General features: G+C 32.4%; 1 protein-coding gene across 2 annotated transcripts in view; it reads left to right on the top strand.

Moving 5' to 3' along the window:
• The window catches only part of LOC126739991 (uncharacterized), a 213337-nt gene that overhangs the window by 72869 nt on the left and 123646 nt on the right, over positions 1-16822 (top strand). The gene's annotated exons all lie outside the window — the stretch shown is intronic.

The raw sequence follows: 16822 nt of genomic DNA, 5'->3' as shown, positions 1-16822 counted from the left end.
ATTTATTAGAAGAAATTGATCCAGGGCAAGACTTCGAACGTGGAGATACCGAAGAATGGAATAAAGATGACTTCGTTGAACATGATGAGAATTGTACTGCAGTGTCTAATGATTCAGAAACCGAACAGGATCAAGATCCAGAGGTTTCTCAGGCTATGGATAAAGTCACTCACGTTGAGGCAGTTCGTATATTTAACAGAGGTCTAGAATGGGCGGAGCAAAACAATGCCGACTTCGAGGATATTCAGTCTTTACACAAATTACGTGAATGTGCAACTATTCTTTCAAAAAAACTACGTATCCGTCAAACAAAGTTAGATAACTTTTTTCTAAAAACAACGGATTAAATATAAATAATGTACATTGTACTTATTTTTTTCTTTATACCATGTGTAAACATATAAAATACATATACATTTTTAACTATATATTATTATACATGTACATTTACATTTTCAACTATGTATTACTAACTGTTATATCAAAAAGTAGTAGCAACTTTGTTATATTAAATGGAATACCCTGTATATTCTTTGATTTTCTGGTCCGCTATCGCTTTATGATTGTTTTTGTATAAGGTGTGAACACCTATCTTTAGTGGTTTCCGAGAAATTAATTCTTTTCTTTATTTTTTGACCAAAACAGCTCCAAATAAATTTTTATTACTACGGCGCTGGAACGCGCAGAAAATTGAAATTATAAACGTAATTTACGGAAGTATTGTACATTAGCTTTCACTATAAAAATAAAATCACAATTTACAAAAAATGGATAAAAGAAAATTTGTGCCAATACAAAATAACTTTATACAATTTAATTCATAACTTAAAAATGATACAAGTACATCAGCTGAAACTGGATGATTACCAACGTCGCGTTCGATATTTTGAGACACTTCTGATACGCACTCAAGAGGATCCAAATTTTCTAAAAAAAATAATATGGACAGATGAAGCAAAGTTTTCTAGAGAAGTTATTTTTAATAGAAGAAATCAACATTTTTGGGCTAATCAAAATCCCCATGCGGTTAAGGGAATGGGATTTCACAAAAAATTTAGTTTTAATGTTTTTTTGTTTACCAAAAGACAATCAAATAGTTTTTTTCATTTTGGACGGGTCATTAAACTCCCATAAATACCTTAAGATGACCGCTGGTTTAGGCGTTTGGGACCATGGAATTGGCCTGCGAGATCACCTGATCTTACACCACTTGATTTTTACTTTTGGGGTAATTTGAAGCAAACGGTATACAAGACACCGGTAAACAGTAAACAGGAACTACGTCAACGACTTATCAATTGCATCGGTCAACAAGATCCTTCTGAAATACAAGCAGCAACAACAGATGCTGTATAACGCAGGTAGCGCTTAGAAGTCAATGGCAATCATTTTGAAAATTTATTGTAAATTTCTTATAATCTTAGGATAACTAATTAAATTATTTTTAAGTTTTGAAACAAATTGTAGTAAGTTATTTTGTATTCGCACAAATTTTCTTTTATCCATTTTTTGTAAATTAGGGTAGATTTCGTTGAACTTTTGGTTGATGATCTTGCTACAATTTTGTCACATTGTCCATGAATAATAAATAGATTCATCAAAACCTCATTTGAATAACTATTTCTTTCCATTTCAATTAATTTTTACGTAACTATTTTAAAGAAACACCCACGTGTATTACTATTATTGATCAACTAAATGTAACTGTTAAACGTCAATAGCATAGCATTGTTTGTTCATGACCTTTAATGGCCACTTAAAGCAAATATGTCAAAAGATTCCAATTTTTACAGAAAATTGCTTTTATTTCAGAAACCGAGCTACTTAGATATTGGAACATGATATCTCGTTAAAAAGGGATTTCAATTTCCTTTTAGAATATGTTATAATATACAGTGTGTTCTATTAAAAAATATGCTCATATGACAATTTTTGTATCTCGCGGTAAAATCACTAATTTTGAGCAACCCTGTATAACATATAACACATTTTTAGAATAACAAAGTTGGTGCCATAACATCAGGCTAAAGAGGAGAAACAGCAGGCATTCTCAGATGAAATATTTCCAGTTGGATGGATTGAATTAGACGATAAGGGGTGGATAGATATGCGGCCTTGTTTCTTTAATGGTTTAAAAAGTTTGTTGACTTTTTTTGCGCTTCAAAGAATTCTCCAGTTCTCCTTTTACTGGACATAGCTCACACATACAAACACAAACTATACTAGGGAAAATGGCATCACACTTGTTTGCTTTACGCCTCACTGTACACATCGGCTGCAGGATTTAGACGTGTCATTTATGAAACTCTTAAGTGACTGCTACGAAGAAGTATGGCTTGTAAGTCACCCAGGAAGAGTAGTAACGTTATATTAAATTACAGCTTTGTTCAGCGCTGCTTATCTAAGAGCAGATATGACAGCAATGAATGAGTTCAAAAAAACAGGAATCATAGATTAAGCTAAAATTAGTAAAAGAAAAATAGGAATAGATGAAAAAAAATGGAAAAGACAAAGAAAAAATAATTAACTAAAACTAAAGAAGCGGAATCTGAATCTAACGTTAGTAAGGCTGAATGTTTCTAGTGTGACGGCTTTTATTCAGAAGAATGGGTAAGCTGTTTTGCATGTGAAAATGGAAACACAACTTCATCTTGTCAAAATCCCTGAAAGTTTTTTGTTGGTACAAAACCTTTAAATATTATTAGCTTTAATACGTTTTAAATTTTTGGACAAATCATTTTTTTATATGTAGCACAGTCAAGAGAATTAATATATTATATTATATTAAGATTTATTTTAATGCATTTCACCAACGAATTCTTAAAATTTTGTCCCTAAACCTAAGTACACCGTTTTGCCTGCCTTTCCTCTAGTATTCAAGAAAAATTGAAAGATTGAGTCTAAGCAAATAACAAGACTTATTTTATATTGCATATTACAATGAAAGAATTATATTCACGTTAAAAAGGTTATTTTTATGAGAAAAATTTAATTCGTAAGAAAAGTAAACCTAATAAACGTAATGAAATAAAATAAAATTTTTTCCCTTTTTAGACCTACTTCGCCGTCTCAGCCTAAAGGATCATAAAATATGGAATAAATGCCTCTGAAAGTTTCAAATTTCTTGGGTCCTTTAAGTCAAAAATTACCTTACTCAAAGCAGTCATTATATTACCTATTATCGTTAAAGCATATAATTTCTGGCTCTCTTTAGTCAAAGTATTAATGACTAATCTCATAAATAATACCTTCAAAGTCTATTTGAGCTACAAATTTTAAATTCGTACTACGGTTCTGTGCTTCCATTATTGTTCGTCGTGCGACTGCATTAATACGAATTATGATGGGCCAGAACCGTACTTAAAGCCACAAAGGCTTATATTTCTGATAAAATTTAGTTCATAATAGAGTCTATTAGTTTTATGAGCGGTCACAATAAATTACTCTCAACATCAGTGTCACTGGATTCTTGCTTACCAGATTTACAACGACTCGTAATTGTTCCGTTAGCCTTTTTTAAGCTTGAAGAAAGTTAAATATTAGGCCGAAATGTGGCTAAATAATTTAATATTTCCCTGTTAATTGCTGCCTTATCTTATAATTGATTAACGATTTTATTGAAAATTGATTAATTTTAAATTCAAAAAAGGTTAACATATTGTGAACACTCCCAATTGACTTAACGTTAAAATTTACGTAACAATAAGCCGCGTACGTCCTACTTTACGGCGAAAATATAAAATTCGTGTCCGTTGGCTTATTTCAAAGTTAATTAAAATAATCACTCGTTTAAAGCATTTTTATGTATCGTAATAACTAGGTACGAGGAACACATTACTTGTCAGTCATCTCGCTACACCCCGGAGGGACCCGACAATCCATATGATTTCGCTTTCATTAATAATTAATGGAATTGTGAACGGGTTTTTGTTAAATTTAATAACCGATAATTGTTAGTTATTATTAAAATTACTCTTGGATAAGGTTTAAAATATGATGCGGCCGCGTGTCACCGACCGCAGTGATGTTAATATTTGTAGAACTCAAAACAGTTTTATGGTAAAAGGGTGAAAAAAGTGTGTTTTTTTTTAAATATTCATTAATAAAAGTTGCGTCTATATACTTTCCAATCTCTCTGCATTGTTTTCGAGATCTGCCAACAGACTGGAAGGTCAGATCTGGAGGATTCTCTGAATGATCACGCAAATGAAGCATTATTTGCTCAATTTAATCTTCGTTTTCATAGACTTGCAATATCTCTATATGATACTCAAGTATTACAGCCTAACGGTTTATTTATTTTTAAATTAAGGTTGTTCAATCGATATCAAAAACTGATCAATTTATTGTGGAGGAGAGAATAGTCACAAGAAAACGAATGAACTATTCGGAATTAACTAAAAAAAAAGATATTTAGAAGAACATTCCTTGCAAATATTATTAAAGATTTAAATGATTAAGATTTGTTTGATTTTTTGGAAGATTTGTTGAAATATAAGCCTGTTTAGGTGATGATATCTTAGTATATGCCTGGTTTTCAAAATGATGACTCGCTCAAAGTCCAAAATCTCAAGAACTAATTTCTATATTCTTACTTAACAAAGTGCAGAATTTATTTAGAAGAATATTTTCTGTAAATACTATTCAGGATTTAAATAAGGTTTTTTTGAAAAGGCAGATTTAGAATGTAGAATTCTTTTAGCATCATCCTAGAAACCTGAAGAGCTACTTATGGAAATTGAATGACGGTAAAACTAGAAACCAATTAGACTTCGTACTTGTTTCTATGAGATTTACAATCACACACAGCCATAAATAATTTGGTAAAAAGTGAGATTTTTGATATAGACGAAAAAATGGGAAAAAATGGAAATTTAGAAAAAGACCTAAAACTACTTCTAGAAAGTAAACATAAAGTCAAAGAAAAGCCTTACAAGATAAAGAAATCTAGGATGAAGCACGAGATCTTGCAACTGATGGAAAGAAGGAGATTGTTTAAAAATAAAACAAGAGAATACATGAACATATGGAGAAAAATAAGGCTGAAAATAAGGACAGTCAAGAAGAAAAAAAAGCGGAAAAATGTATGGAAATCGAAGAATACCAAGCTAAATTTGATAACTTTAATCTGCAAAAGAAGGTTAAGGAAATGGCGGGAACAGTTAAAGGAAAAACAATTAATGTACATAAGGATAACCAGAGCCGAGGTACAATAAAGAAGACGCAAATTAAGCAAGCCTACACTTCGCATTAGACAATAGAGGGTCCTCCAATCGTAGAGGCAGAAATGCAGACAACACTTGTTTGACAGACATATGATTTGATTTAATGGATAGTGTTATTTTATTGGTAGATGGAACTCCTTTAGAAAAAGTCAATAAAAACAAATTTTTGACACAAACATAAATGATAAGTGGGATCTATCTGTGGAAATCAGAACGCATATTAAAAAAGCAAGAACAGTATTTGTCAGGATAAAAAAAGTCTTTACCAACCACAATTTACATCTATTAAGCAAAATTCGCCTAATGCGATGCTACGTGTTTTCGCTCTTTTTTTATTGTTTATGGAGGCTTCCTCCAAGAAAATTGACTCATTTGAAATGTGACTGTACCGAAAATTGAAATGAATACCTTGGACAGAGACAATAACCAATAAGTTCTGAGAGAATGGGAACACAGAAAGAATTCTTAAATACAGTTAGGACTCGAAAGCTAGAATATCTTGGACATATAATGCCTAATGAGAGCCGAAATGTAATTTTGCAAAAGATCCTCCAAGACAAGTTAATATAACCTAAATTGGGGCTCAAATGGGTCCCATTTAAGCCCAAACAAGATGAACTACTTAGAAACTAGACACCATAGATGAAAATATTAAACTAAACCTAAGTAGAACTCTAAATAAATTTAACTAGTCAATTTAAACTACCAAATACGAGCAAAACAGTCAGGACTATAAGAATAATTAACGTATTTACATTTTCATAACAACATATTGTCTATTGCCTATCCGTTATGGGTCCGATCACTCGTGAGATATCTTGTATTTAAATGCAGTCAAAGCTAATATATTACTTAATGATTGTTGTTCATAAACATGATGAGTAATCCATCAAACCTTATAAATATGCTGCTCTTTATAAATATGATGTATTTAGATTGGAATACTACAGTCAGCGTCTGACACAGAATGGGTGGTTGAGATGCAAACTCACCAACACGTTTAGTCCACGCTGCAACTTATGGCTTAATTCTCCGTATGAAACTGCCAGCTGGAAAAACTAGAATATCTTCAGAATTTTGCACTGATTCTTCATCAGTCTATCCCATGGTTTCTGGCGGACACAAATACCTGGCGAAAAAAAAAGGAATACTTAAATAGAAGAATACTTACATAAATGGCACGGTTCCAAATATAAAATACCTAGTTATCAGACTAAACCATTCATATTTACGCGCCATCAATACAGAACTCGAATGACGAGGTAGAAACGTTCTACCATGATATCGATACTGCCCTAGGAGATCATCATACAGAGTTTACAATTTTGTGCAGTGACTTTAAGCCCAAGAGAGGAATAAAAGAAAAATGATTTAGACACCGTACTAGGAAAATCCAGGTTGGAAGAAAGAAACATCCGAGGAGAAACTACTAGGATACTTGTTACAAAACAACCGGTATGATATGAACACTTTCTTTTAGGAAAAACTTAAAAGAAGTTGGACGTAGGAAAGTATGAATGGTTGGACAAAAAACGACATAAACCTTGCAATTACCGACAAAAGTCAGACACGTAATAGTTCTAAACAAGATGACCACTAAAAGTTACCACAGAATGATAGAAGCCAAAATAGTAATATATATTAGGAAGGAACGAGACAGAATGATAAGAAAAATAGACAACAGCGGAGTATGGAAAAAGTTTACAGATGTAGAGGGCTTCAAAAAATGTATAACAGAGTATTTAAATGGATGCGGACTAAAAGAAACCATAAATAGCTTGGAATGATCTAATAACCGATGCCTTGTTGGAACGCCAAAGAGAATACCGTCCTCAAATTCAGAAAGAAGAGAAAATAGGACAATCTACCAAATGACTAATAGAAAGAAGGAGAGCTATAAGAAGTGATGAGGCGACCACTTCTGAATAGTTAAAAGAAATTAATAGACTAATATTAAAAGCCACTTAAAGGGATATCAGATCATATAATTAGAGAGAAGTTAAATAGAATCAACAAGAGTTTGAAAGGACTAGGTTAAAACCTTCCAGGTGGAAAAAAAGAAATGATAGAAGTAAAGCTTCCACAGGGACAAGGTACAATAAATAGAGAGGAGATTCTTAGAATGGTTAAGGACTTCCATCAGTAACTATTTAAGGCTCAAAGGGAAGGAAATAATGTCTCAAAGATAAATCCAGAGACAATGACAGTCGTGAAAAAAAGGGTGAAAAAAAAAGGATAAAACTAGAGGTATTACTGGAAATTAGCATCTATAAAATAAGGCTAGCACTAAAAAGCCTAGCAACTAAGTTGAGCTTTTTTAAATTTGTTCGTGCGGTAACTGAATACGTTGCCTATTATCTCGGAAAGATTGGAATTTTTGGGTTTCATACTTAGAACATTGAAAGGCCTTTCAATGTTCTAAGGTTTCATACGTCAAAAAATATCTTTGCTATGGCAGTTTAAGGTACTATGTCATTTAGGTATCGTTGTTCACAAATATGTTGTAATTGCCATATTCTTACTAAACAAAAGGCAAAATATTTAGAACAATATTTTCTACTATAAATGATTTATGTCAGTCTATGCAGAATTAAATCATTTATAGTAGTGTGCAGAAGTGGCAGCATCTGAGAATATAATCTTCAAGGTTACTTGAAGACTCACTTCAAAGTGAGTCTTAATGATGATAGATGGCTAATGATGATGATAATGGTCACTTCTTAAAATCTTAAGACCGAATTAGAATATTAAATCAAACAAAAACATTTTATTTTAGAAGAATATAAAGATTATTAATGTATGAGAATATAAATATTAAAATATATAAATGTTTTTGAAAGCTGTCCAAACAAGATTTTTAAGATATAGGCCCTATGTAGATATATTAATCAGATTTGGACTAGTAAAATAAAAAACCTGATGTTCAGAAATATATTCTCCAATCTATATTCTCCAATTTTTTGTCTATGTGGACTATACGCCGCATAGAAATACGCACTTTCTATCGCGAATCTTTTCGTGTAGAACAACTCACGATATCCGTGATGTAGTCGTTTTTCGGTTTTTCCGTTTACTTTATTTTAGTTCATACTTAGTTTTTCGGACGATTGGTTATGTCTGTACTGAATAGAGGGCATACTTTCGGACGTATGTATCTGTCGAGCTTAATAGCTAGATTTTTTAAATGCCGGTGGCTAGGAGCCACCAAAGGAGAGGAGTACTGACTACAGGTTGTCTCAAAAATATACCGCCTTACCTAAAAGGGTAGTAGGGGACATCAAAACAAGCAGTTTTTTTTCTAGCAAACATCTGTTCGCAAATGAGACGTTTGGTCTGATTAACTGATGCGCTGTTTGCAATGCAGTTTAATCATTATTTTGTTGCTTAACAAATAAATTATTGTTTACAATAGTGGCTCAAAATGCCGACCATTTACTTCAATGCAAAGATTGCACCATTGGGTCATTGAGTCGCGAACTCTTTGGAACATTCTGGGAATAGTTTCTACATGGGTGTAGCCAGCGATTATCCTTGCTAACAGATTTTTCTCATTAGGAACAGGTATTTCGTAGACCAAACTTTTGAAATAACCCTAAAGAAAAAATCTGCAGGGTTTACATCAGGAGAATTCGCGGGTCAGGCAACGAGACCTCCTCTTCCAATCCATTGTTGGGGTCCTCGCTGATCTAAATACCAGCGCAAGTTTGCACCAAAATGAGGAGGTGCCCCGTCATGTTGAAACCACATGTTATTTGTTAGGTTTATAGGGATGTTTCGCAATTATAGAAGCAAAGTAGTTTGTAGAAAATAGAAGTGAATGTCTGCGTTCAAAGGGACAGGCAACAAGTAAACAATTAGGTTTTCTCGAAAAATATCAGCCTAGATGTTTACAGAAAATTATTGTTGGTGTCTTCTAGGAGCCATAGCGTGCAATTTCATCATGCCAAATATGGCTGTTTCTGCTATTGAAGTGCGTGAAGACCAGCGCATAAAACATGCCCTATCTAGAAACAAAATAAAAACTTTCTAAATTGGGCTCGTTACGATTCAAAATCCATTGACAAAAAGTCAGTCGGTATCGGTGCGGATAATCTTTAGGACTTAACGCTTGTACGCGTTGCATATTAAAAGGGTACAAAAGTTATTCCTGGTATACTAGATGTACCGAATTCCTAAATGATCATTAATCGTTGATGTAAAATGTTGATTGATAAGGTCGCCTACGATTTAGATATATCTCTTCATATAAGCGAGCCGCTTCTCTTCCATTGCACGGAGCTGCGCCGTAAGCCAGATTCATATCGGCAAGTTCTTCAAATGAGAAATTATTTCCAATTTTAATGCAAGTTGATGAAAATTTCAATTATGACAAATGTCAACTAATATACGGATATATATTTATTTGACAAAAAATATTTCTTTTGATATCCTCTACCATCCCTTGTTTTTCATTAAGAATTTTTTCAGTATATTTTTGGGACACCCGATACAACCCTAAGGTAGTTCTAGTAGTCGAGGGCATCATAAATGACTTAAACAGGGCAGTTTATACACGTAGTTCTAAAGAACAAAAGAACACCGCCACAATGCAGGGCGATTAATCTCGCTCAGTCTGACTTACTTTGACACACCATACATTGTATCTTGAGGCACTGAATTCCAAACTCTCCTGGTACGATCACGCAGATATTCGGATGAAAGAATGCTACTTGCGTGCTTATCGGTCTGCAAGAGAGGTTTATTCCCTGCGATCCTTTACTGGATCTACTTACCTATCAGCAAATCTTTTCTCACAGATGGAACATCATTTGGAGTCGAATTAAGGGCACGAATGGTATTAATATGGTATGTGCATTCGACAACTTATTTGTCAAAAATGTTAATAATCAATGTATAACGTGTTTCGTGTCGAACATCTGAACAAATTCCAATAAGTAATTAAGTGCAGACGAGCCAAATAAAGGCAGGACGCGACCGCTCCTTCCAAATCGAGAGAACGAAAGAGAGAAAAACTTTTTTTTTCTATATTAATACGAAATTAACCGGCGACTTGTTTAATTAATCATAAAAGTCGGTCAGTTGTGACAGGCTACTTTTGATTGACTAGTATTATTTTATAATTTGATATGAGGAGAAGAGAAACAGGTATTTGATGAAAAGAACTTTTTTTTTTAATTATTATTGCACCCATTTTTTTTATCATTATTGTCGTCTTTATTTATTGTTTTGTTGCGCACCATATGTAACAATAATGACGGGCGGTATCTTCAAGCTGATTCCTGATCAGCGTGACATAGTTTATGGATGATTCCATTTACAGGTTTGATCGAGGAGTATTTCTTGTGCATCAAGCATACTATTTTTAAATTAGATAGATACATTGAAATGTTAAAGAAGAAATAGAACTGAAACAAGGACAACAGTCCTGTGGAACTTTAGGACTCTTAGATTTTTAGTCTCGCCAGCATATGACACACAATCAAAAAATCCTTCTCCATCTTAGGAACAGCACACAGCTGACACAGTCAATATTGAGCAGTAGTACGAGAGAGTCGTGTTTTGGCTGGTCAATTCTGCCGGTATTAATGTTTTGTTTTGATCCCGCGTCACATCGATGCGACGTGTGCTAGAATTAGCTAAATTTAAAAAATAGTTCCTGGTTTTATTGATCTTGAAATTTAATGAACTTCCGACCTCAAGACCTATTCAATCTCACTGTGCGTGTTTTACCAGTGATAACTTGTTCCTGTTATTCCTAAAAAAATCCAGGATAACTAAAATCACTTTGTTCAGCTGTAATTAACTATAAAAAAATATATTTTTCGTTGAACTTAAAAATTAAACTGAATTTTAAAAAAAGCCACGTTAAAGTATAATTCCTGCAAAAAATCGTCCTTGGAAAAGGGTAAATATAAAGTTTGCTGTAATAATGAATGTCGCCGGAACTTCTCTATGATCTGTACTAGACTCGACAAGGCTACAGCAAAGGTCATTTACTATCAAAAGCTCTACAATATTAGATTTTTGTGCAATGTATGTGATTCTGCTATGATGAAATATCGTCACGGCAAAGTTTCGCAACTGCAAGAATCGCAGATCTTTCTGAAAATCTGGCTTTGGGAACTTTTCTAAAAAAGAAAAATAACTTTTTTTCCTGTTACAAAGGAAATCTCTGACATTTTGAGCAATGATGACTCAAAATGGAAAACCTTTGAAAAATATATAGATGATAGCCACGGCTTCCAATTTAACACCTCTGACAATAGATAAGAATTTTTACTCCATTCGACTACGGAAATGAAGCAAGAAATGTTCAACCTTTCATCTATATTTATGGATTATCATAACGAGTCTGTTAAGGTTCAGATTCACGGCTCGTCAAAGGCAGACCTATTAAAGGAATTAAGTGACCTGCGTAAAACTGTTAATCAAATGGCACAGACCGTAAAGAAGTTAGAAAGATAAGCCTAAGATTAGTAATAGCCTACCACCACTAAAAAGTCCATCTCGACTTAAACCGACTTTTCAGATAAGGAAGAAATAACAAAAATTACTTTTTAAAAACATTACTCTTCCACCCTGCAAATCTTCCAAAAAGGAAGAGTGGCATTATGTGATAATTTTAAAAATTCCATTATCTTATACATCCAAGCAGCTTGCACACTGTATTAAAGAAAAACTGGTGACTTTATTCGATGTTGAAGAATAGGGACAGTTCAGACTCAGATTTTAAAGTAGGGGTGCAAAACAAAGACAACTTAAATTTGTTAAAAGACTCAACTATGTGGCCGCAGGGTATTGTGATTGACGACCAAAAAGTAAATCATGTAAAGCATGCCTATTCAGCTTTAGCGCCCCAAAAAGCAACACCGCCGATAATACATAATCAGACTACAGTATCTCAGGAAAGCTAATTTCGTGTAGATAGGTTCTGATAAGAAGCCTATAGCTGCAAGTAAGTTCCATGCATGAGAAAATCTAAAATTTGCGCAAAAACATGCTAAGGATCATGAGGGACAATTTATGGACCCGATGACGCCTCCAATAATGAAGCTACCCCGAAGATCTGATACGAGTCGCTATTTGTTGGATATACCAACAACCATCCAATATAGCTAGATCTTCCATTTTAATATCTCTCAGGCTCTTCCTTTCTTTCCTCAATTACCTCCAAACACATGTTTTGAAGGCTACAGAAATACCAGCATTAAATTAATGATCAATCTTTTTCAAAAATTTAATATTCATCAGAGGGACTCAAGCGATCAAGACTCGTTGCGAAAATTTTACTATTGCTTCCATCATGCCTGTGGTATTAGTTTCGATGAAGTTAAAGCAGATCTCTCTGCATTTAGGTCATTCTTTTTATCAGAAAATCTCCTTCGACTCCAGAGAATTAGGGAAAGTCAAAGCAGCTACTTTTCTAGTGTTTCCCCAACAAAAACAAAAAATGAATGATTTCTCTTATAAGAAGAGCTAAATTTTCCAGAAATTGTCGCTATAACTGAACATTGGCTAAATATAAATGATCCAGTATTTGTTCAAAATTATACTATAGTAACTTGTTTTAATAAAAGTAATTTATCTCATGAAGGTACTATGATATTGTCTACTAACAAGGACTTCTCGGCGATACCGACATTTGATAATCTATTGTCTGAAAAAATATTTGAATTTTCCATTGTCTACCATGACCTACTTATGACCTTTATATTGTTTGTATTTACAGAACACCTGATACATAAATTCTGTCAAAAATTACTGATCTTGCTAGAATCCTACTAGAATAACTAAAACCAGTTCTACTACCATAGACTATGTCATGTCATCTTTTAATCTGGAATTCGGTGACTGTACTGTTTTAAATTCTGAAGCAGTACTAATTTTTTTATAAAATCCAAAAAAATAAATAAGACACGCAAATTACGATGTATTTTTGGAGATAAAAATTTTCTTAACTTCAAACTACTGATTGGCACTTGCTCTCTGATCATGTTGATACTGAGTTTTCTAGGTTTACCAAGTCATTGTCTAGCTTTCCAAGCCTTTCCCCTTCGGTTTGTCAAAATCAAACATCATAAACCCTGGTCTACTAGAGGCTTATGTTTATCGGCAAAGAATATGCACTCATCATTACACAGAAATGATCGGACACCGTCTTCTTCCATATGTAAAACTTTGCAGAAAAGTTTACCACAAAACCATAAGGGCTGCCAAGGATATTAATTTTAATAAGAGGCTGGCCAAAGCAGGTAATGTTGGTAGGGAAATATGGTCTATTGTCCCTTACTAGTTATTTTGTAAATGTTGCAAAAAACGTAATGAATAACATAACTCCTTTTTATGATCCACTTTTATACATCTCTAATGCAAATTTATACAGTTTCTTTTTTACGCCCATAGTATTAGCATAGCTTCGCAGTACAATAAATGACATTAGAAATCAAACATCATCATGTTTTCACATCTGCCAGAATGCACCTTAAATCATCTTACAAATTTAATAAACAAATCATTTTAAAATTGAGCCTAAAGACGTTTAGGCAATTATTATTCCCCTGCATAAAAGAGGTGATGAAGAACAAGTTCCCCCGTTATCCAAGATCATTGACTGATTCGTTAAAAAAGGCTTCTTCTGTAAATATAAAAATACTTACTTCTCATCAATTTGGATTCTTGAATAATAAAAATGATGCCGTGTTTTCCCTTTTTAGTAGAGTTTACTTCTGTCTAAACAACGATCACTCGACAAAAATTTTTTGCAATTTCTCTAAAGCTTTCAACTGTGTAAATCATAATATCTTAATTAATAAATTGGAGCATTATGGGTTTAGAGGAAGGCCTCTTCAATGTTTTAAGACTTAACTTAATAACAGGAGCCAGCTTGTAAGTAATGTGTGGTGCCTCAAGGATCAATCTTCAGTCCCATTTTGTTTCTACTATTTATAAATGATATTGCGAGTCTATTTGCGGATGATACAAGTTTTACTTGGAGCAACCTGGGTATTAAGACACTACATAGAACCGTAACAAATGACCTAGTCGCTATTAAATCGTGGTGCGATTCTCATCTTCTGTGCCTTAAGATTTCTAAAACGAAAGTCTTATCTTACAAAAATACGTTGAAACCTTTTCTAATTCATAACACCAGTTAAGACGTCGTTGATTCTGTGATTGTATGAATTTTTGGAGATTTATTGTAGAAAAGTTCTACTACAAGTTCTTAAATGGGAGTGGATCGATGTCTTTTTCAAAAAATTATGCTCTGCATGTTTTGCACTTCGGATCGGTTTCCAGGGAATTAATCTTACCAATGTCTATATCCTTTTTGACTGACATTCTCGGGTATGTGTTGTGCAACTCAATTTAAGCGCATTAAACTACAAAAGAGAGCTGTTCGTTATTCATTGAGACTAAGTAATAGAACTGCCTGTCAAGAACTCTTCAAAAAATATAAAATATTAACTCTTCCTTCTTTATTCATATTTAAATCATGACAATATAATATATAATACACACAAAAAAAAATTATTCTATATTTAAAACTAAAGCCACTCTTGAAAAAATTATCTTGAAATAACTGTAATTATGTTTAAATCTAATGTAACAACGTTGAGATAAGAACACCTTAATCTTATTTGCAAATGTATGCTTGTCTTAAAATTTAAAGTAAATCTTATTTTAAATCAAAATAAATTTGTAATGGTTCAAGAACAAGCTATATTTAACATTAGGGTAAATATTGCAGTTAGATCAACTGTAAGTGCCTGTTATTATAATTACATATAATTTTCTCACAAATATATTTTCAGTGCCTTCACACAAATATTAATTTTTCTTAATTAAGAATTAAGTTTTTTCAAGCGGGAATAATTTACCTTTCTTGAAATGCACAACAGATTAATTAAATTATATCTTCATTCTCTGCAAGATGCCAAATTATTTCATCCGATATTCGCTATACCTACTTGGATCGGTTGGATGTACCACAGAAATATATTATGCTTCGAACTTCGACCAATCAGAGGCGAGTAAATTTCATTAAGGCTCGATTCGATAGCTTCTAATTTCCCTTTTCAAATTGTTTGTTTAATTATTTGCCTTAAACATAGTTTGTAATTTGTGATTTCGACAAGTGTTATTTGACCCCATCAAATAACACTCGTGGACAACAACCCTAGGGTTTTGTTTAAAGATGCGTATTTTATATTCAAAATTATAGTTATATTCTACTTAAAAATAGCACATTATTAATAAAATAGAATCTATACTTATTTCAAGTTTAGTTACTTCTAACTAACAATACAGTTAAAAAATCATTTCAAAATATTACTATTCTTAAATAAAACTTTTATCCCATTGTAATAATATTTGCAAACGTGTTCTGCCGAGTATTGCTATACTGAGACAAAGGTTATTAATGTTTAAATAAAATATAATTTTTCCATTGTATTAACATCAATAAGTTTTCTGGAATAAAATTAGTTGTCATTGCGGATATAATATGAATCTAAGCTTATCTTCAGTCAAGATTATTAGTCTAAATTATAATGGAGTTTTTTTTCTGTGTAACAAATACCCATTTAGGAATGGGGAGCATGATCTTTATCTTCCAACCCCACGGTTAGAATTAGTTAAAAGCTCAATCTTATATAATGCAAAAAAATTCAAAATCATCTCTTAAAATCAAAGCCATATCGTCTTTTTTCACGTTTCGCAAGGCTTAAAATCACGTTTGCTGGAGAGAGCATTACATGCAGTGCAGTGAACCATTTTTTTATGGAATAATATCAGAACTTTACTTTTGTCACTTTTTAATTTTTTTTTTAAGATTATGTACTAAACGTATATAATGTGACCGCCTACAATTTTTATTTTACTGCAGATTAAGATTGATAATATAGTATGTATTTATGAGTATTTATATTTTATGTTTTATGAATTTTTGTTTTGTTTGGTTTTTGTATGTTTTTTTTTGTATTTTTTCATTATTTTATTAGGTTTGTTGTACATTTTTTAATGAGATTTAATAAATAAAAAAATTAATTATTACTGTTATTTGACATTTGTTAATGTTGTCAACAGTGATGATGTGGGAAGAATACAAGATTATTCTTCAAAATGAGTTACTTATTTTATTGGTTATTATTTTTATATAATTTACAAATTTTTATCTCACACGCTCAAAAATTGAAAAGAAGACAAAAATAGACTTATTCACGTATTTAAAAAAAATATGAACAATTAAATAATTATTAATAACGGTATCATTACAGATTTGAGTTCATATTTCTTTTAAATACGTGAATAAGTCTGTTTTCTTCTTCTTTTCAATTTTTGAGTGTATGAGTTGAAAATTTCTAAATTGATTTTTGCTACAAGTGACATAATACCCAATAAAATAAGTAACTCATTATGAATTCATCTCAACAATACAGAAATTGAAAAAAGGAAAATTTCTTTTAGGTTATAGTTGACATCTCCATTGTCTATCAGTGTCCCAGCTGGGGTTGAACAACTAAAATAATTAAATTGGCCCGGCAAAATTGTTAATCTCCTAAAAGGATGCTAATTCCCCATAGAATCGAAAAGCGTGG

Source organism: Anthonomus grandis, chromosome 8, assembly GCF_022605725.1.
Source record: "Anthonomus grandis grandis chromosome 8, icAntGran1.3, whole genome shotgun sequence".
In the NCBI taxonomy this organism is placed as follows: Eukaryota; Metazoa; Arthropoda; class Insecta; order Coleoptera; family Curculionidae; genus Anthonomus; species Anthonomus grandis.
The sequence above is the reverse complement of the archived record's forward strand: the minus strand, read 5'-3'. Positions and strand labels throughout refer to the sequence as shown.